The following is a 16,704-nucleotide window of genomic DNA, read 5'->3' as shown; positions in this document are numbered from 1 at the left end:
CCCTCCGATGGCAGCGCGCGGCCCGTCCCCGACCCTTTCCCGACCGGCGGCGCGCTGGCCTCGCCCCTTCCTCGACCCACGGTGGCACGGCCCCGCTCCTTCCCCGATCCACGGCGGCGCTAATCCGCCCCTTCCCCGACCGGCGGCGTCAGCCCTTCCCCCACGCGCGCTCGGCTCCCCGGCAGAGGCGGGCCCTGGCTGCGGTGCGGCCTGACCCGCAGCCACGATGGCCCCTTGCAGCGGCGTGGACCCGCTCCTCCGACCCACGGCGTCCTTGCTCCCGTCGAGTGACTAGCGGGCTACAACGAACAACGGGATGGAGATGCCGGTGTACGGTGGTGGGATGTGGCGAACGACAGCAGCCCGGCCATGGAGTCGATCGGGTGTTCCTCAGGTTCGGTTCCATCTTCTAGCTCCCCCAGTATCCTCTTTCAGTGGATCCAGGCACCACTCAACGCTCACGCTGCCAGGCGCGCGTCGTCACCTAGGGCGGGCCCCACGCGGGGAGAGCGCGCAGCGGGCGTGGTGATGCCGCGCCGTGGCGGGTCCATCGGAGCGGCCACCGACACAGGAGGCCCCCAGCGCGGGCGAGGCCTTGCTCACGTTGCCGGCATGCGTCGGCACGTAGGGCGGGCCCCACACCGACGTGGTGCGGAGGCGCGGGGGCAGCGCGCAGCGGCCATGGTGGAGCAGCGGCGCGGGTCGGGCGCGCGCGCGGCGCGGCGAGCAATGGTGGCCTCCCACGCTGGAGGCGGAGGCAGGCGTTGCTGCTCCGACGTGCCCTCGCGCACGCAACCTCTGCCCCGCGGCGGACGCCGTGGCGGGAGTCGAACCCGAAGAAGCGGCTGGTGATCACGGGGATGGGCGTGGTGTCGGTGTTACTACGACCGCCTCCTCGCCGGGAGCGGCGGTGCCGGCCCCATCGACCGCTTCGATGCCTCTGGGTTCTCCACCCACTTCGCCGCCCAGATCCGCGGTTTCTCCTGCGAGGGCCACATTGACGACGAGAGCGACCGCCGCCTCGACGATTGCCAGCGCTACGCCCTCGTCGCCGCCAGGAAGGCCCTCGCGTCCACCGGCCTCGCCCTCGGCTCCTAGAGCAATGTACAAGGTCGGCCGATCACACGCCAGGCACGCGGTTCGCTCACCGCTTTGCCGACCCCACCAATCTATTCTAACCATCGCAGCGGCCCGTAGATCGACAAGGAACGCGTCGGCGTGGTCGTGGGCTCCGGCAACGGCGGTGCGACGACATTCTCCGCCGGGGTGGAGGAATTCATGAGGAAGGGGCCGAGGGAGTCTCCCCCTGCACCATCTCGTTCGCGATGCCCAATGCGGCGTCGGCGCTGGTCTCCATCGACGCCGGGATCGGCTTCCTTGGCCCCAACTACTCCATCTCCACGGCCTGCGCCACGTCCAACCACTGCCTCCACAGCACCGCGGACCAGATCCGGCTAGGCCGCTCCGACGTCATGGGCGGCGCGGAGGCCGCCGTCGCGCCCGTCTGCCTCGGCGGGTTCGCGGCCCTGCGGGCGCTGTCGCGGCGGAACGGCGACCCCGGCGCGGCGTCCCGGCCGTGGGACAGGGACCGCGACGGCTTCGTCTTGGGCGAAGGTACTGGTACGTGCGCGCCGTCGCCGCGCTCTCGAGGGAACGTGTGCGTGCGTCTGTGCTCGCCGCTACTGTTCGTCGTGCGGTGCGTGCGGCTCTTGCCACGCTGCAAGCTGATGACGAGTCACGGGAGGCGGCGCGGCGCCCCGATCCTCGCGGAGTACCTGGGCGGCGCGGCGAGCTGCGACGCTCACCACCTGATGGACCCGGAGGCCCGACGGCCGTGGCGCGGCGGCGTGCATCAGGCGGAGCCTGGAAGACGCCGGCGTGGCGCCGGAGGAGGTATGGTGCCTGCCAAAATGCCTCGCCCATTGCATTGGCGTGAACGGGTTAGTAAGCTGCGTGGTGATCCATCCACTGAGAATCTGAGATGCATGCATCCGCTGCTGCAGGTGAACTACGTGAACGCTCACGCGACCTCCTCGTTTGCCGAGGACCTGGCAGAGGTGAAGGCACTGAAGCAGGTGTTCAAGAACCCGTCCCAGATCAAAATGAACGCGACCAAGGTGGTCGATCGATCTTGTATTTACTTGCGCCATGACGAATTGACGATGATCTGTTTTTGCTGCAAAAACTTGGCATGAAGTTCGTGCATGATGCATGATGTAACTGATATCTGTGTGGGTGTCTTCTTGCAGTCCATGATCGGGCATTGCCTTGGCGCGGCCGGCGGGCTGGAAGCCATTGCTACCGTCAAAGCGATAACCACCGGCTGGGTGCATCCGACCATAAACCAATTCGTAAGTTTGCAACGAGATACAAGTTCAGTAAATTTACATCTCTGAAACTACTGGTCCCTGAGAAATTGAATCAAGCTTCGAATGAATTTCTATCTTGTTGTTATACAAATGTGATGTTTGTACGTACCGGAAGCGTAGTGATATTTATTTATTTATTGGCTTTGCTCTATCGACTGCAGAATCCTGAGCCGGCAGTTTATGAATTTGACACGGTGAGTGGGGTAAAAACAGCGGCACGAGGTACACGTCGGTGAGTGGCGAACTGTCGATGCATACAAGTACAGAACTGAATTGCTCCCTCCCTGGAAGTCTGGCACTGGTGTAGTGGTGATGATGATGAGTTCCTCCCTCTGGCATGCAGGTATCTCCAATTCGTTTGGATTTGGTGGGCACAACTCGGTGGCAGTGTTCGCACCGTTCAAGCCCATACCCTGGTGACTTGTGAATGGCTATGAGTGGCCAAGAGCACTATACTACATGTTTTGGTGGAACATGATATATGCCTTCCTTGATGTTTTTTAGCCATAGTGAAAAGTCCCCATACAGAATTGTTTGTTTGTGTTTGTGTAATGCATTGTGTAAAACGGCAGCATCAAGAGAAAACGAAAATTCGATCTCCCTGGGTCGTCGCAGTAGACAACAGGGCCTTTTGTCATGCATGTATGTATATATGGACCAGATGTTGAAGCTAATGAACGGACTGGACAGAAAAAAAAGATCACTAGTGCGGCAGCGTTGTAAGATGGATTTTGGTCTGTTTACACCATTTTGCCTGACTTACGTGTTTGCTAGATTTTTTTTGAGAGAAGGGGTGGATTTTATTAATAAAGTAAAAAGAACTTTTACATCGTTTGGTTAGAGGTAAATAAAAGGTGGTCCTGTTAGCACATCTTACTATTTATATTCTGTTTGGTTATTTGGTGAGTTGAATGGAATGATCCACACCTCACTCCTTGCTCCTCACGTGCTCATAATTAGCTTAAGGTCGAGCAATAAGTTTCTCCCTCCAAAATTCACAAGATGGTCAATGATGAATCGTTATCATTCTATTAGAGATATAAAGGCACGCCGAATCGGCGGTCTCCCAGGGTGTCCACGTACGTTCTATTTAGTTGGTGCGTTAGATAGAAATTCCACGACTCAGATGAAGCGCGTCATAACCGGTCTTCCTCCATGGCAGTGGATAGATGAAGCAAGTGGACATATTCAATGAAGTAGACGAAAAATTGAATGAACATGCATGCAAGGACAATATAAATTGTAGGTGTACTTTGCATGCCCTGTTGATTGTACGCGGCACTGCAAATGGACGGTGGCGCGTAGCAGGGGACGGTGGATTCTCAGCATGCATGGCCGGTGCCTAATTAGCATGATGGTCGGCACGCATGCGAGTACGTGTGCGTACATGCTGTTGGGGCCTTGCTTGCTTTGCATGCATGCATGAGCTATCTGTTTGTGTACTTTGCATGCATGCTGAGGCCTTGCTTGCTTGCTTCCCTGTAGGTGTACTTTGCATGTAAAAAGTTACTACGGTATATGGATTTACATCAGTGTGCTTTCACATGTCCTTACATAAAAAAGTTACTATGACATGAGGCATTTACATCACATGTGCCTTCTTCCTCTATATTAATGAATTTACTACCAATAGATACTAGGCAGTAAATTTCCTATGCATGCACGAGTGCCTCCCTAAGCTATCTAGAAATTCACTCAGTAAATTTGAAAGCACTCGATATCTTCACCTACGCAGGGTGTGTCGAAAGCAGGTGGACACATTTAATGTTTCCCCTCCATGCTACCATCAGATAAAAACAAGTCAGCGAGGAGGACACATTTAATGCCTCTCCTTCTTACCATCAGATAAAAATAATTCACCGACCATGCAGGAACATTTATACTTACACATGCATCCATGCATCTAAGAGACGGCTTGGGTTGTATGTACGTTGCTACCGAGGTGGCCTCGGTAGGCATGCGCAGTTGTAGGAGCGGGCATCTTTGCCCGTGTGAAAAATCTCTACATGTAAAGGAGAGGCATTAAATGTGCTCACCTGTTGGTCATACGTCATGTTTTGGATAATCATTATCTTGTTGTTTCTCCATTGCCCTCGTCTATCCCAACTTCTGGAGTACGTCTTGGTTATACTAGGTTGCTCTTAACCATATAACTTTAAATCCCGGTGTAATTTAGTGTTCGATGCCGTGTAATCTTTCGTGTAATTCCAGATTTACGAAATGTGTTGTAGTTTCGGCTAAGGGGAGTGGATCCTAATTCACTCTTTTATAAACCCCTCGCGTTAGGCGGCGTACTTGTGTTGTAGTTTTTGCTCTTTCTACCTATAATGTAATCCTAGCCAATGTTGTGCTTTGAATCTAAGTGTGTTAGTTTCTTGAGTCCTAACTCCATTAAATACTTCTTTCCACTAACATGTCATTGATTTGCTGGCCTAGAATAGGCACCATGTAATGATAACCAGCCTCTATGTTGGTTTACAACATTGTAATGAAAAAATGCATGTTATCTTTCCTTCCCATACTTCCTATTTAATGTATCAAATAGACCAACCTTTCGTAGCAATGCGATGAGAAAACATATTAGACACATGAGCCATATTTCCCAAGATTTTTCCTATACCAAGCACATCACCCGCAGCGAAGCGCGGGCAGCAATGGCTAGTGCATGACGATAGAGATGCTCGGCAATCGGCATCCTTGGGCTGCCGCGGCGTATCTCTATTACGCGTCCTCGGCAGCACACGCCGTACCGCCCGGGGAACCACAGTTTTGAGCATCGTACACGACGATTGTATTTGGTATGCTATCAAACTGACGCATACCTTGCTTCGTCCTATCATTTATTATTATTCTATAGGTCAGCAAGCTCTACAGTGTGGACCATAGCTTCAAAAAAAAGTTTGTTTGTAAGCTAAACAAATGGCTAGCTTTTCGCTAGCGATCCTTACCATCCAGCGCCTTTTTTACATAAATACAGCACAATAATACACAACTGACGTTGAACGGGCTCAATTGATCATCAGTTATTGTCATGGCTAATAGAATATGTTGTTGGCATATGTTTTTTTTTTCTCTTACTCCCTAGTATATATGCCTCATGTTACTTGTCATTCTAGCTCTGACCACAATGATTAAAGAGGAGTAAAAAGATTGTGGTGCACAAAAAACAAAAAAAAAGAAAAGAGATGGATGCCCTGCTCGTTTTTAGCTTTTCTATGGCTGCTGTCAGGATAGTCTCTATCTTGCACTACTAGAACAAAGGATTTTAGGAGACAACTCAAATCATTTCCAAAGGCGGGCACGAGACTGCCTCCATAAATGGTCAGGAGGGCTCTAGGAACATGCCGGTCTCCAAAATCATTTACGAAAGCAGGCATTTTGACGAGGATATGACACCTTCGGATACAACCATTGATTATAAGGTGAGCTCCTATATTTGCATAATGATAAAACTAAGAATTGGTTGCTACTTAATATTGGTATTTCAAATATGCTTAGGAACAATGGTGATGATGATAGAGAATGGATATGTTATGCTCACCATATAACCAGTGATTGTATCCGAAGGTGTCATGTCCTCGTCAAGTCCTAAGACAACCGCCTCTAAAAATCATCGATTAACGGAGGCAAGCATCTTCAGGCGTCCGTCTCCGTTAATCGATGATTTTCGGAGACAACTGTTCTAAGCGTCTGTCTTCTAACATCGATTTACGGAGGCGGATGTCTTAAGATGTCCGTCTATATAAATAGTTGCATAAAAAAATAATTCATAACTTTTTAATGACGGATGAAGACAAACTTTATATTCGAATCGTATCTCTCGATGCGATCTACAACTTTATAGTTGAGACGTTTTTGAATTAAAACTATTTAGGGTCCTAAAATATTATTGTTGTAATTTCACAGATTTTAAATTTTAAAATTTTCAAATTATCAAACAATCTCGGATGTTGACATGATCTATACGAAAGTTATAGTCCCCAATACAATCCACAACTTTATAGTTGAAAAGTTTTTTATTGAAGTTGTTTATAGAGACCCAAATATGTGTTCTAAGTTTGTAGATTTTGAACTTCAAAATTTACTATTCCTAAATGATCTCGAATGTTCACATATAGTTAATATCAAAGTTGTAGTGGCCGACCAGAGCTACATGTTTGCTATTGACAAGTTTTTTATTTAAAATAAAATCGTCTAGGGTCTCAAATGTTTGTTTTAAATTCACATTTTGATATTCAATTTTTTGAATTTTCAAACAATCTCGGATGGAGATACATTCTACCCCAATATTATAGTACTTGACAAGATTTAAAACTTTGTAGTTTTTTTTTCCATTTAAGCTCATTTAGTGGTAAAAATATCCAATATAAGATTGCAAAATGTTAATAAACAATAGCATATCATATATACACACACAAATGTGTGTAGTGTAGTGGTGGAGCAGAGGTAGTGCTAAATGTCAGGTCACGTTAAAAGGAGTAGTTTAGGTTACAACACATTATTCCAAACTTTAGTCATCACACATAACACTAATAGTACATAACGTAAGTCTTCAAATAAACAACGTAAGTTTTGATACAAGTTCATGGTTGTGCCACCACCATGAACTCTTATGTCACAAGGGACCATCTACCATTCCTATTCCTCTAAGGACTTAGGAGCGTAGAAGAATCCATAGGCGGGAGCTGCTGTACCTACAAAACTTAAACAACAGGAGGGTGATTAATACACGATTGTACTCCATATAGTAACAAGGAATTATGAAATTTGGTGTTGTAGCAAGGAATGCAGTTGGTTTTGCATAAAGGCTTTATATATAATTAAAGTGTACTTACAGCTAAGCAAGTGTGGCATGGTTGATAAATGCAAATCAATTAGCAAGGTGGAGCTCGATCTTCCACAAGTCCTTTCTCATCACAAGTCCATATCTAGAAGCATAGAACATTTAGATAATTCAAACTTTGTAGAGGGGGTACACATTAACCCCATCAAAGACATGGGACACCATCCATATGACCCATCAGAGGGATATCTCGATGCACCAACCTTTCTCGAGTTTGGCCAAGGATGCCCACTAATGGTTATAGCATGAGCCAAGGTAATAGCTTATAGTCTAGCTACCCCGCGGTACACCTCGCGTCGAATCCATGGGGAAACCGGATTGCGACGGAGTACTCGGCGTGCCACACCCATATATGACAAGGGTTTGTACAAGTGTGTTCATGTCTCACTACCATGTATATATGGTCCTCAATCATCCCATCGAGCTACACCATTCAAGATATCTCTCATCTCGCCATGGTCCAAGCCCTCGCTATCCCTCGACTCAATCTCATCAAGCTAGTAAAGTTCTAGATTCTTGCTCCATCTCATGTTGCTTAGTGAACAAACAAGTCCTACAATGCGAGAGATGAGAAACCCATTACCTTCTCAACTTATACCGGCTAAACAAGCTAAACATGGATTACACGACAATTGAAGTAAACAAGCATGATACAAGTCATATGGATCAACCACAAGGTATTGAGCTCAAATAGGCACTTTAGATAACTAATCATACTGTAACATAGCATGCATATACATAAATATGTAGTTACATTACGGAATCTGCAAAAGAATTAGAGGTGCCTAGGAGCCTGCCTTGGTTCTCAATTGGGGTTGCTCAACTTCGGTCACTGGGTCCTCGTCGGTCGGGTTTTCTTCCTTCTAGGGTTCTTCACCTATACAATGCATGATGTGAATGAGTACAAGTGAAATAACATAATTTTCTAGCCGATTAAACCCATCACCTTCTTCATTATACAATTTTGTAGTTGATAATTTTATTACTTGAGATCTTTAGAGATTGCACCAGTATCCACCTTAATTCATATGTATTTTTGTTGGCAAAATAACTAATTTTCACACAATCCACTCTAATACACTATACATGTGGATTGAGGTGGATACGAGTACAACCAAACAAACCCTGAGTAGGAGATTAACCAAATAATACCTAAAGATTTCCTTACTGAAGTTGATGATTATTCCACTTTTAGTTGTTAGGATCCTAGGCTAGGTAGCATGTAAGAGCAACTCCAGCAGGAGCACCCAAATCAGGGCCCCTACTTCTAATTTGGGTGCTCCCCTCTACTCTTATTGGGCCCCTATTTTGTATTTGCCCTAGCAAAAGTGTAACACCCCAGTGTTAAGCTTTGCATTTGGCATCTGCATTTCATGAGCACAAGCATCATCCAAGCATTCATGAACATGAGCATATGGAATTTCATCTCATTCTTATACATTGTCACATGAAATGTTGATTTATATATATGCTTATGCTTGCAATCAAGTATGACCAATGTATGAGATGGTTGTGAGGTCATGAAAACACCTTAGACACATCTAGAATGATAAATGGAACAATGTTTATATTCATGGCATAGGACAAATTTGCTTCTAAGTGTTGGTTTCATTTGAAATACCATTTTCATGATGCTGGTTTGACTAAAGTTGAACAGTAGCTTAGAATATTTGCATGGCTGTGTGACCTAAATAAAAGTTGTAGTACTTGACTAGGGTAATAACTTTTATTTTTAGGTCAAGGTCTAATTCAGTGCATAGCATGCTCAAAAATAGCTCACAAGTAGCAAGGAAATACCATTTTGAGACGCGAAATTTTCTAAGTTCTAATGTTGTTTTTAGTTTCGATGTACCCCACTTGGGAGCATTGTAACTGGATAACCGTTGTGAATTAGGGGATGCTTCTTAAAGCAAAGTTGTAGATGGCATGTAGCTCTACAACTTTCATTAATGGAGTTTTTGCAATGGACGAACGGAATTAGGAGATATATGGGGTCGAAATCATGCTGTCAATTGACTTCAGCGGCGCCTGAACCCGCGATCACGCGCACGCTAGTGGCCGACCGGCCACAGGCCATGGCCGCTGCGTGGCAGCCATACACTAGTGAAAGCTCTAGTTTGGTTTTGGTGAATTGATGAAACTCTAAGTGCTAACCTAGTTTATCAAGTGATCATGAGATAGGTGCACATTCCAAGTGGTGAAGTAAATAAAGATCATGACATGATGATGGTGATGCCATGGTGATGATCAAGCGCTTGGACTTGAAAAGAAGAAAGAGAAAAATAAAAGGCTCAAGGCAAAGGTATAAATTGTAGGAGCCATTTTGTTTTGGTGATCGAGACACTTAGTGAGTGTGATCACATTTAGGATCGATAGTCGTACTATTAAGAGGGGTGAAACTCATATTGAAATGCGGTTAGTGAGTGCGAACAGTCTGACGGTGCCACTGGTGCCCTATACAGAAAAGACAGAGGTCACTGTGAGTGACCGGACGCTGGTCTCGGAAGGACCGGCGTGTCCGGTCAGTAGAAGCAGCGAAGATGCTAGCGTTGATCTCTAACTGGACTCTGGGTCACTTAGTGACCGGATGCTAGAGGGCTACATCCGGTTCCATAGACGTGGTAGTGCATAGAGGAGACGCCGAGTGATCGGACACTGGGTGAGTCCGGTCGAGCATGATCGGACGCGTCCGGTTGTGATTTCTCGCTTCTGGATGGTTGCTGGAAACGGCCAGACACTGAGGTCCAGCGTCCAGTCACTTCAAAGCAGCGCGTTCGGTCATCACTTGACCGTTGAAGATCGAGCCCTTAGTATTTGAAGAGAGGGGACACATGGCGTGGATCGCACAACCGGACGCTGGGGTCCAGCGTCCGGTCAATATGACCGGCGCGTCCGGTCACCCCGTGTTGTGCCCAGTGAAGGGGTACAATGACTCTATTACGTGGAGGCTTCTATTTAAGCCCCATGGCTAGCTCAAGTTCACTCTCTTAGCCATTTGCATTGACATAGCAACCTTGTGAGCTTAGCCAAAGCGCTTCCACTCATCTCTATCATAGATTCAACATCTTTGTGAGATTGGGAGAAAATCCAAGTGCATTGCTTGAGTGTTTGCATCTAGAGGCACTTGATGTTCATGTTTCGCTGCGGGATTAGCTTGTTACTCTTGGTGGTTGCCACCAACTAGACGGTTTGGAGCAGCGAGGATCATCGAGCGGAGGTTGGTAATTGTATCCGGCTCTAATCATGGTGATTGTGAGGGGTTCTTGACCTTTTCCCGGCAGAGAGCCAAAAGGCACTCTGATGGATTGCTCGTGGCTTGTGTGATCCTCATCTTGTGTTGGTTGTGCGGCACCCTATTGAGGGTTTAGCGTGTGATGCCAATTAGCGTGTGAACCTCCAAGTGAGTGAATCGGCATAGCGAGGACTAGCTTGCCGGCAAGCAAGTGAACCTCGATAAAAAATCATTGTGTCATTATTTGATTCCGAGGTGATTGGTTTTCATTCTTGTGATTGATTGGTTCATTCATCAACACAGCGGTATAACTATCTTGCTCTCTCTCTCTTTATATTACCATAAACTAGTTATCAAGCTCTTTAGTGTAGCTAGTTGTGAGAGCTTATTAGTTTGGTTAGTGTGTCTCTTTAGTTAGCCTTTGAGAGCACACTAACTTAGTGTAGTGACATAGTTATTATGTGGATAGAAACTATATAAACTAGAATTGTGGTAGGTGTCTTGCAATTTTTAGTAGGCTAGCGCAACACTTGCTTCGCCTCATAATTGTCTAACTGGTTTGTTAAGTGTTGTTGTAGAAATTTTTAATAGGCTATTCACCCCCCCTCTAGCCATTAGGACCTTTCAACTGGTGATGGCCTGGCCGATTAGGCCAGAGTGGGCACATAAGCTCCACGCACTCACCGCTCGCTCCACTCGCTCGCTCTCGCCTTCTCCCTCTGGCTTTGCCTCACCAAAGCTCCGTGTCGAGCTCGCTGTGCACCGCCGTAGCTTCGCCACAGCCGCTCACCGCCGACGTAGCCTCGCTGACTGATTTGTCTCAGCCACAGTTGCTATGCCATCACCTCCACCTCCTCAAGCCACCAACATCAACTATTGACCCTAGGTATAGTGGCATTTAGCCTCGCCGTTGCTGCCATCATCACTGAAGCGTCGCCGCGCTCATGGCTCATCGTGGCCCGACCGTTCCACTGCACCACATACCTCCATCTTCTCTGGTCTAGTACCACGCTAGAGTCTAGATGCTTAGGACAGAGCTAGGAATGACGCCACTGCTTGACGGTGCCGGAACGAGTCGTCGCTCTACCCACATCCACCATGGCCACCGTGGCACTCAAGCTCGCCGCCGCTGAGTTGGTTCACCGTCTCCTTCCTTTCTCTCGCTTCTTAGGTCGAGTAACCTTAAACCAAGCTAGTGGCATGACAGAGACCCACCTTTCACCGCCATCTAGCCAGAACAGTGAGAGCACTGCTGTGCTCCGTGCGCCGCCGCATGACCATGCACGTGGCCAAGCTCACCGACACCACCTCGAACCCTCACCTGCATCATGTAGCTTCACTAGGTCACTAGGATGGAGTAGCCGTCCTCACCTGAGTGTGCTATAGCCAGAGATGGCCAGCGTACCGCCGCCTGACCTCCGCCGTCCACCATGGCTGCCGTCAAACTTGCTCTAGCGAGCCACCGAGCCAATTAAACCTACCAGTCGATGCGTGGGGGTGAGAAGAGTGTAGTGGTGAAGATGCCACCGCCGGAGAGCTTGTCGTCGATGAGTTCTCACCGGTCAGCGCCGTCCCCTATCTTGGTATCACTGATGGGTGGGTCCCGTTGACCGCGGGCCCCAGCTGTCAGCCTATGTGATGTTTTGATTTTCTGATATATTTTTCCAGATTTAAATGCATGTTTCAAAAATTCATATCTCAAGCTAGGAGTGTCCAATTTTGGTGAACCAAATTTTATTGGATTCCTCATGAAGTGTAGCATTTGATAAAAATATGAAATATACTTTTTATGGTATTTTTCTAGGATAATTAAATTGAGCAAGATAAGTGCTTTTAAAGTAGTGTATACCAGTAAAATGCATAACTTGAGCTAGAAAGGTGATAAAATTGTGATTCTAATTTTGTTGGTCTTGTGTTGACATGCTCTAGCTATAGATAAATACTAAATCTATAGTAAGCATACTTGAAATATGGTCTTCATATTTAATCATAATTAATTGCTAGTTTATAGTGAAATTAATTGTGGTAAAAATACATAACATATGATCATGTAAATTTTTATACAATGTTCTTATGCTTGAAGGAATGTAAGAAAAATAGTAAATCTATTATTTGGCACTTTTCACTATGCTAAACTATTTTTGCTAAAATAAGCCTATATAACTTGTTAATTTTATGGAGGTAGTTATACTTATCAAAATGGCATGAAATTTGTACAGTAGACTATTATGGTCATATGTGAGCTACTATAATTAATAAATAGATATAAATAATTTAGTTATGTTTAACCCTGATGTTTTCTGTGGTGCTTGTAATGCATATGGTCTGTTGATGTTATTAGTTAAGCTAAGAAGTAATTGGTTGTATGCAACTAGTTAATTATCGCTTTATAATTCAACTAGATGGCTGCATATATAGTTTTTGTTGTGGTGATAATTTCACGATGATAATGATCTTTTCTATAAAGATGGCTAATAACAAAGTTGTAGATAACTTATGGATCTACCTTATGCTAAATTTTCATAGTCATAGGCCTTATGGTTTAAGAATTATGGTTGTTAGAAGTCTACTGTCTAAAATGCTTGCTCTCTGGACTGCTGAATCACATTAAGTGTATTAAAAGAAAGTTGTAGGCAATTTTATAAGCTTTCCAGAATATCCACAACCATATTATTTTGATGTGTATAACTCCAGTTATGGTCAAAACAAGTGGCTGATGTCTTGCAGTCCAGAAGAGTGCTTAGATGAGAAATTATTTAGTTACTAGAGAAGAGATATGCACCTACTCAGTAAAACAAAATGTGACTTATTATCCCTTAATGCAATGCTGTTGAAAACACTTATGAGGATGCATTTCATCACACCATATCATATCATACATATCATTATATATGCATCCATGGTATCTTATTTCATGCTCATGCATATAGGATTGTCCGAAGGGATAACTCTTTTAGAGTTCAACGAGGAAGAAGAGGAGGATCAACATGAGACACCTTAGGCCATAGCTCTAGGAGAAAAGGAGCAAACTCTCGAGGACCTCCCTGTGTGCCCGGATCACCGGCCAATCTCTTTCCTCAAAGGTAAGCCCCGGAGCATTCTAAGTCTCCTATGTTTTATAAAATGTCACTTGAGTCCTTTATGTTTGATGCATTAGGTTATAAGAGTTGATTGAAAACACTTGATGCATAGAACTACCTTGTCCAGATACATATACCTTTAACCATGGGTAGGTCTAGGATTGAATATATGCTTAGTCATGCTTAGACTGGTAGAAGTCGGGTGATTTCCTATCACCTGCGAGATATAGGTGGATACCAAAGAACAGTTGGCTATATTTGCTATCGTGGAAAAGAACCTTGGGGTAATGTAAATGGAGGTCAGACAGAGTCTAGGTGTAGGTGGACTCATGTGATTCCATCTATGCCGGTTAAGGACCGTTCCGTTGTTGGCACTTTTGACAAGATTGAACGCATGCCTCTCACTTAGCTGGCCAGATAACTCATTCCGATCACGAAGCCAAGTAGCTCAACTCAGGCTGGGTCCTATTCTGTTAGAGTGCGTACTCTGGATGGTAATAAGGATGTGCGAGGAGCCAGACGTGAGCCCAAGAACAAGCCAAGCCTAAACGTCCTGGCAGCTAGTTGTCCATAAAATGTGGACCTGAGTTATACCAAAGGTGACCTAAGGTGACCATTGATCTGGCCTGCCTAGGTTTGTGTTAGGAATAAATTCCCAGCTGGTTGAAAACGATTCAAATCATCGTTGAAGGGGACCGTGATGCCTAAGAGGGGGGGGGTGAATTAGGCAACTTAAAATTCTAACTCTAAACTATGGCCTCTTTTTCTAACCTCAGCAAAACCTATGCAAAAGATAAACTATCTAAATGTGCAACTATAGTTTTGCTAGTGTGTTGCTATCTCTACCACACAAGGAGTAATACAATCAATATAAATGCGGAAGCTAAAGAGCAAGGTAGAGATATGCAAAGTCCCATCGATGACTCCGGTATTTTTACCGAGGTATCGAGAAGCATGTAAGCTTTCCCCTAGTCCTCGTTAGAGCCCCTCACAAGGAATCTCTCGCAAGGGCCAAGCTCTCGGTCGGGTAACTCCGTGGATAGCCTCGGGCCTTCCCCACATGCAAGTGGGTCTCCGACGTACCTTCCGGCAAGCCTCTCCCGGATGCTCCCCGCCATCTTCACTATCAAGCTTCTAGCCAAAATGCCGCGGGCCTTGTTCCCTCCGGTACACGGTGGCAGCCACACCACAACTGCGGTTGGTGTGATCTCGCTAGACTATAAGCCCCTCTAATGTACAACAATGGTACGCGCAAGCACCGAGTGGTAAGAGGTATGCAAGCCTCACTAAACACTAGGCCTAAACCTAGAGCAAGCGCATAAGCGGTGGTCTAATCAAACTAAGCACTTCGCAAAGCACCTACGCTAATCACCTAATAAAACACTAAGCACTATGCAAGTGGAGATCACTAAAATGGTGTATCAACACCCTTGGTATGTTTCCTCAGCTCCATACTACTCAAATGGCCGGTTGGGGTTGTATTTATAAGCTTCACTGAGAAAGTAGCCGTTGGGGACGAAATCCCGCTTTTCTGCTACTGACCGGACGCTGGAGTCGTCCTGATCGGATGAGTCCGGTCGTCCCAACCGTTGGAGCCGCAAACAACTGATCGGACGCTGCTAGCGTCCGGTCACTTGCCACCGGACGCGTCTGGTCGCAAGTTCACCGCTCTGGAACCTCTCTATACTCGATCAGACGCTGTTGTCCTGCGTCCAGTTAGTTTTGCCACCAGCATCCGGTCACTTGCTGAGTGTGTTGTCGAACTGATTAACAGTGCCATCGGTGCGTCCGGTTGATTCACTTGTTCAGCGCCCGATCGCTACTTGCTGATGCCGAGCCACTGATCGGAGCGTCCGGTCACTTTTCTCCAGCGTCCGGTCACTTCTGTGAGCTCATTTCTTCATGATCTTGCATATGGCTTGGTTCCTATCTTCGTTCTTGGACTTTGCTTGATATCTTAGGTCTTCTCTTGTGCTCCTAAGGTCTTGCTTGTGGTGTTGATCCTCAGATCATCACGTCGCCTTCGTCCAAGTCACGTCTTGCACCCTATTGAACTACAAAACAAACACTTGCAAATTCATTAGTCCAATTTGGTTGTATTGGTCATCAAACACCAAAATCCAAAGTAAATGGGTCTAGGGTCCATTTTCCTTACAATCTCTCCCTTTTTGGTGATTGATGACAACACGACCAAAGCAAGCAAATAATAGAATTTTGAAATTTTAAAAACTACCTACTTGCTATGATGCAATGCAAGAGGCAAGATTATATGATGCTAAAAGATACTAATTGTAAGACTACATAAAAACTTATCTTGCCCTTGCAAATGTCCCCATGTGGTATTATGGATTTAAGCCTTGCTTCCTATAAATTCTCCCCATTACATAGGCTAATCCATAATCCACTATCCTCCCTTTCTCAGACCATTACTACAAATTAATGCTTGCTTTTGGTCCTCTAAATTCTCTCCCTTTGGAATCAAACACCAAAAAGGAAGACATTAGTAGCACAAGGGAGGGTCAAACTTTGTGATCCTTTGTGTGTAGAGTGAAATAGATCACAAAATTTGACTCTCACATTATATAGACTAAGCTCCCCCTAAATATATGCATACATATGATAGAAGACAAAGCATATGCATAATTGGCAAAGTATTGCTCAAGGGAATTTAATCTATATAATGCATGGAGAAAGCATATAAATATCAAAATGAAATCAACATGATAATATCGGTTTAGAAATACCACATGTGGAAACCAATTTGATTGCTACCACTTGCAATAGGTGGTGGATATTTGAAGTATGATGCTTAACTCCGGGGACTCTATTTTCCTTGCAATGAGACTACTACACACATGATAAGCTTGAAAAGGTGTTAGTCTCAAAGCATACAACTTGTAGAGTAACCTCCCCCTAAATTTGTGCACACAAGTGTGAGATACTTGTAGAAGTCATGCACATTGATTTTAGAATCAATAATACCACTTGAAAGATGACATCTCATAAATGTGAGAATCATTTTCGAAGATGATATTCGGAAGAATTTATCTACAATTTGGACTTTGGCACATATTAGATGAACAATCAAAAGACAAGCTATGTGCCGTGCTCCTAAACAATTTTAAACCATGTAGGTTTGCTCCAAGGGTTAAGAATGAAATCGAGTGAGCCTACCATAAG

At 45.7% G+C, this 16,704-nt stretch overlaps 1 pseudogene; it reads left to right on the top strand.

Moving 5' to 3' along the window:
• The first annotated feature begins 681 nt into the window (after nucleotides 1–681).
• On the top strand, nucleotides 682–2,997 carry LOC136525554 (3-oxoacyl-[acyl-carrier-protein] synthase I, chloroplastic-like; annotated as a pseudogene).
• The last annotated feature ends 13,707 nt before the right edge of the window (nucleotides 2,998–16,704 follow it).

The sequence above is a fragment of the Miscanthus floridulus genome, chromosome 19 (genome assembly GCF_019320115.1).
Source record: "Miscanthus floridulus cultivar M001 chromosome 19, ASM1932011v1, whole genome shotgun sequence".
Classification (NCBI taxonomy): Eukaryota; Viridiplantae; Streptophyta; class Magnoliopsida; order Poales; family Poaceae; genus Miscanthus; species Miscanthus floridulus.
This window is presented reverse-complemented; position numbering and strand designations above follow the sequence as displayed.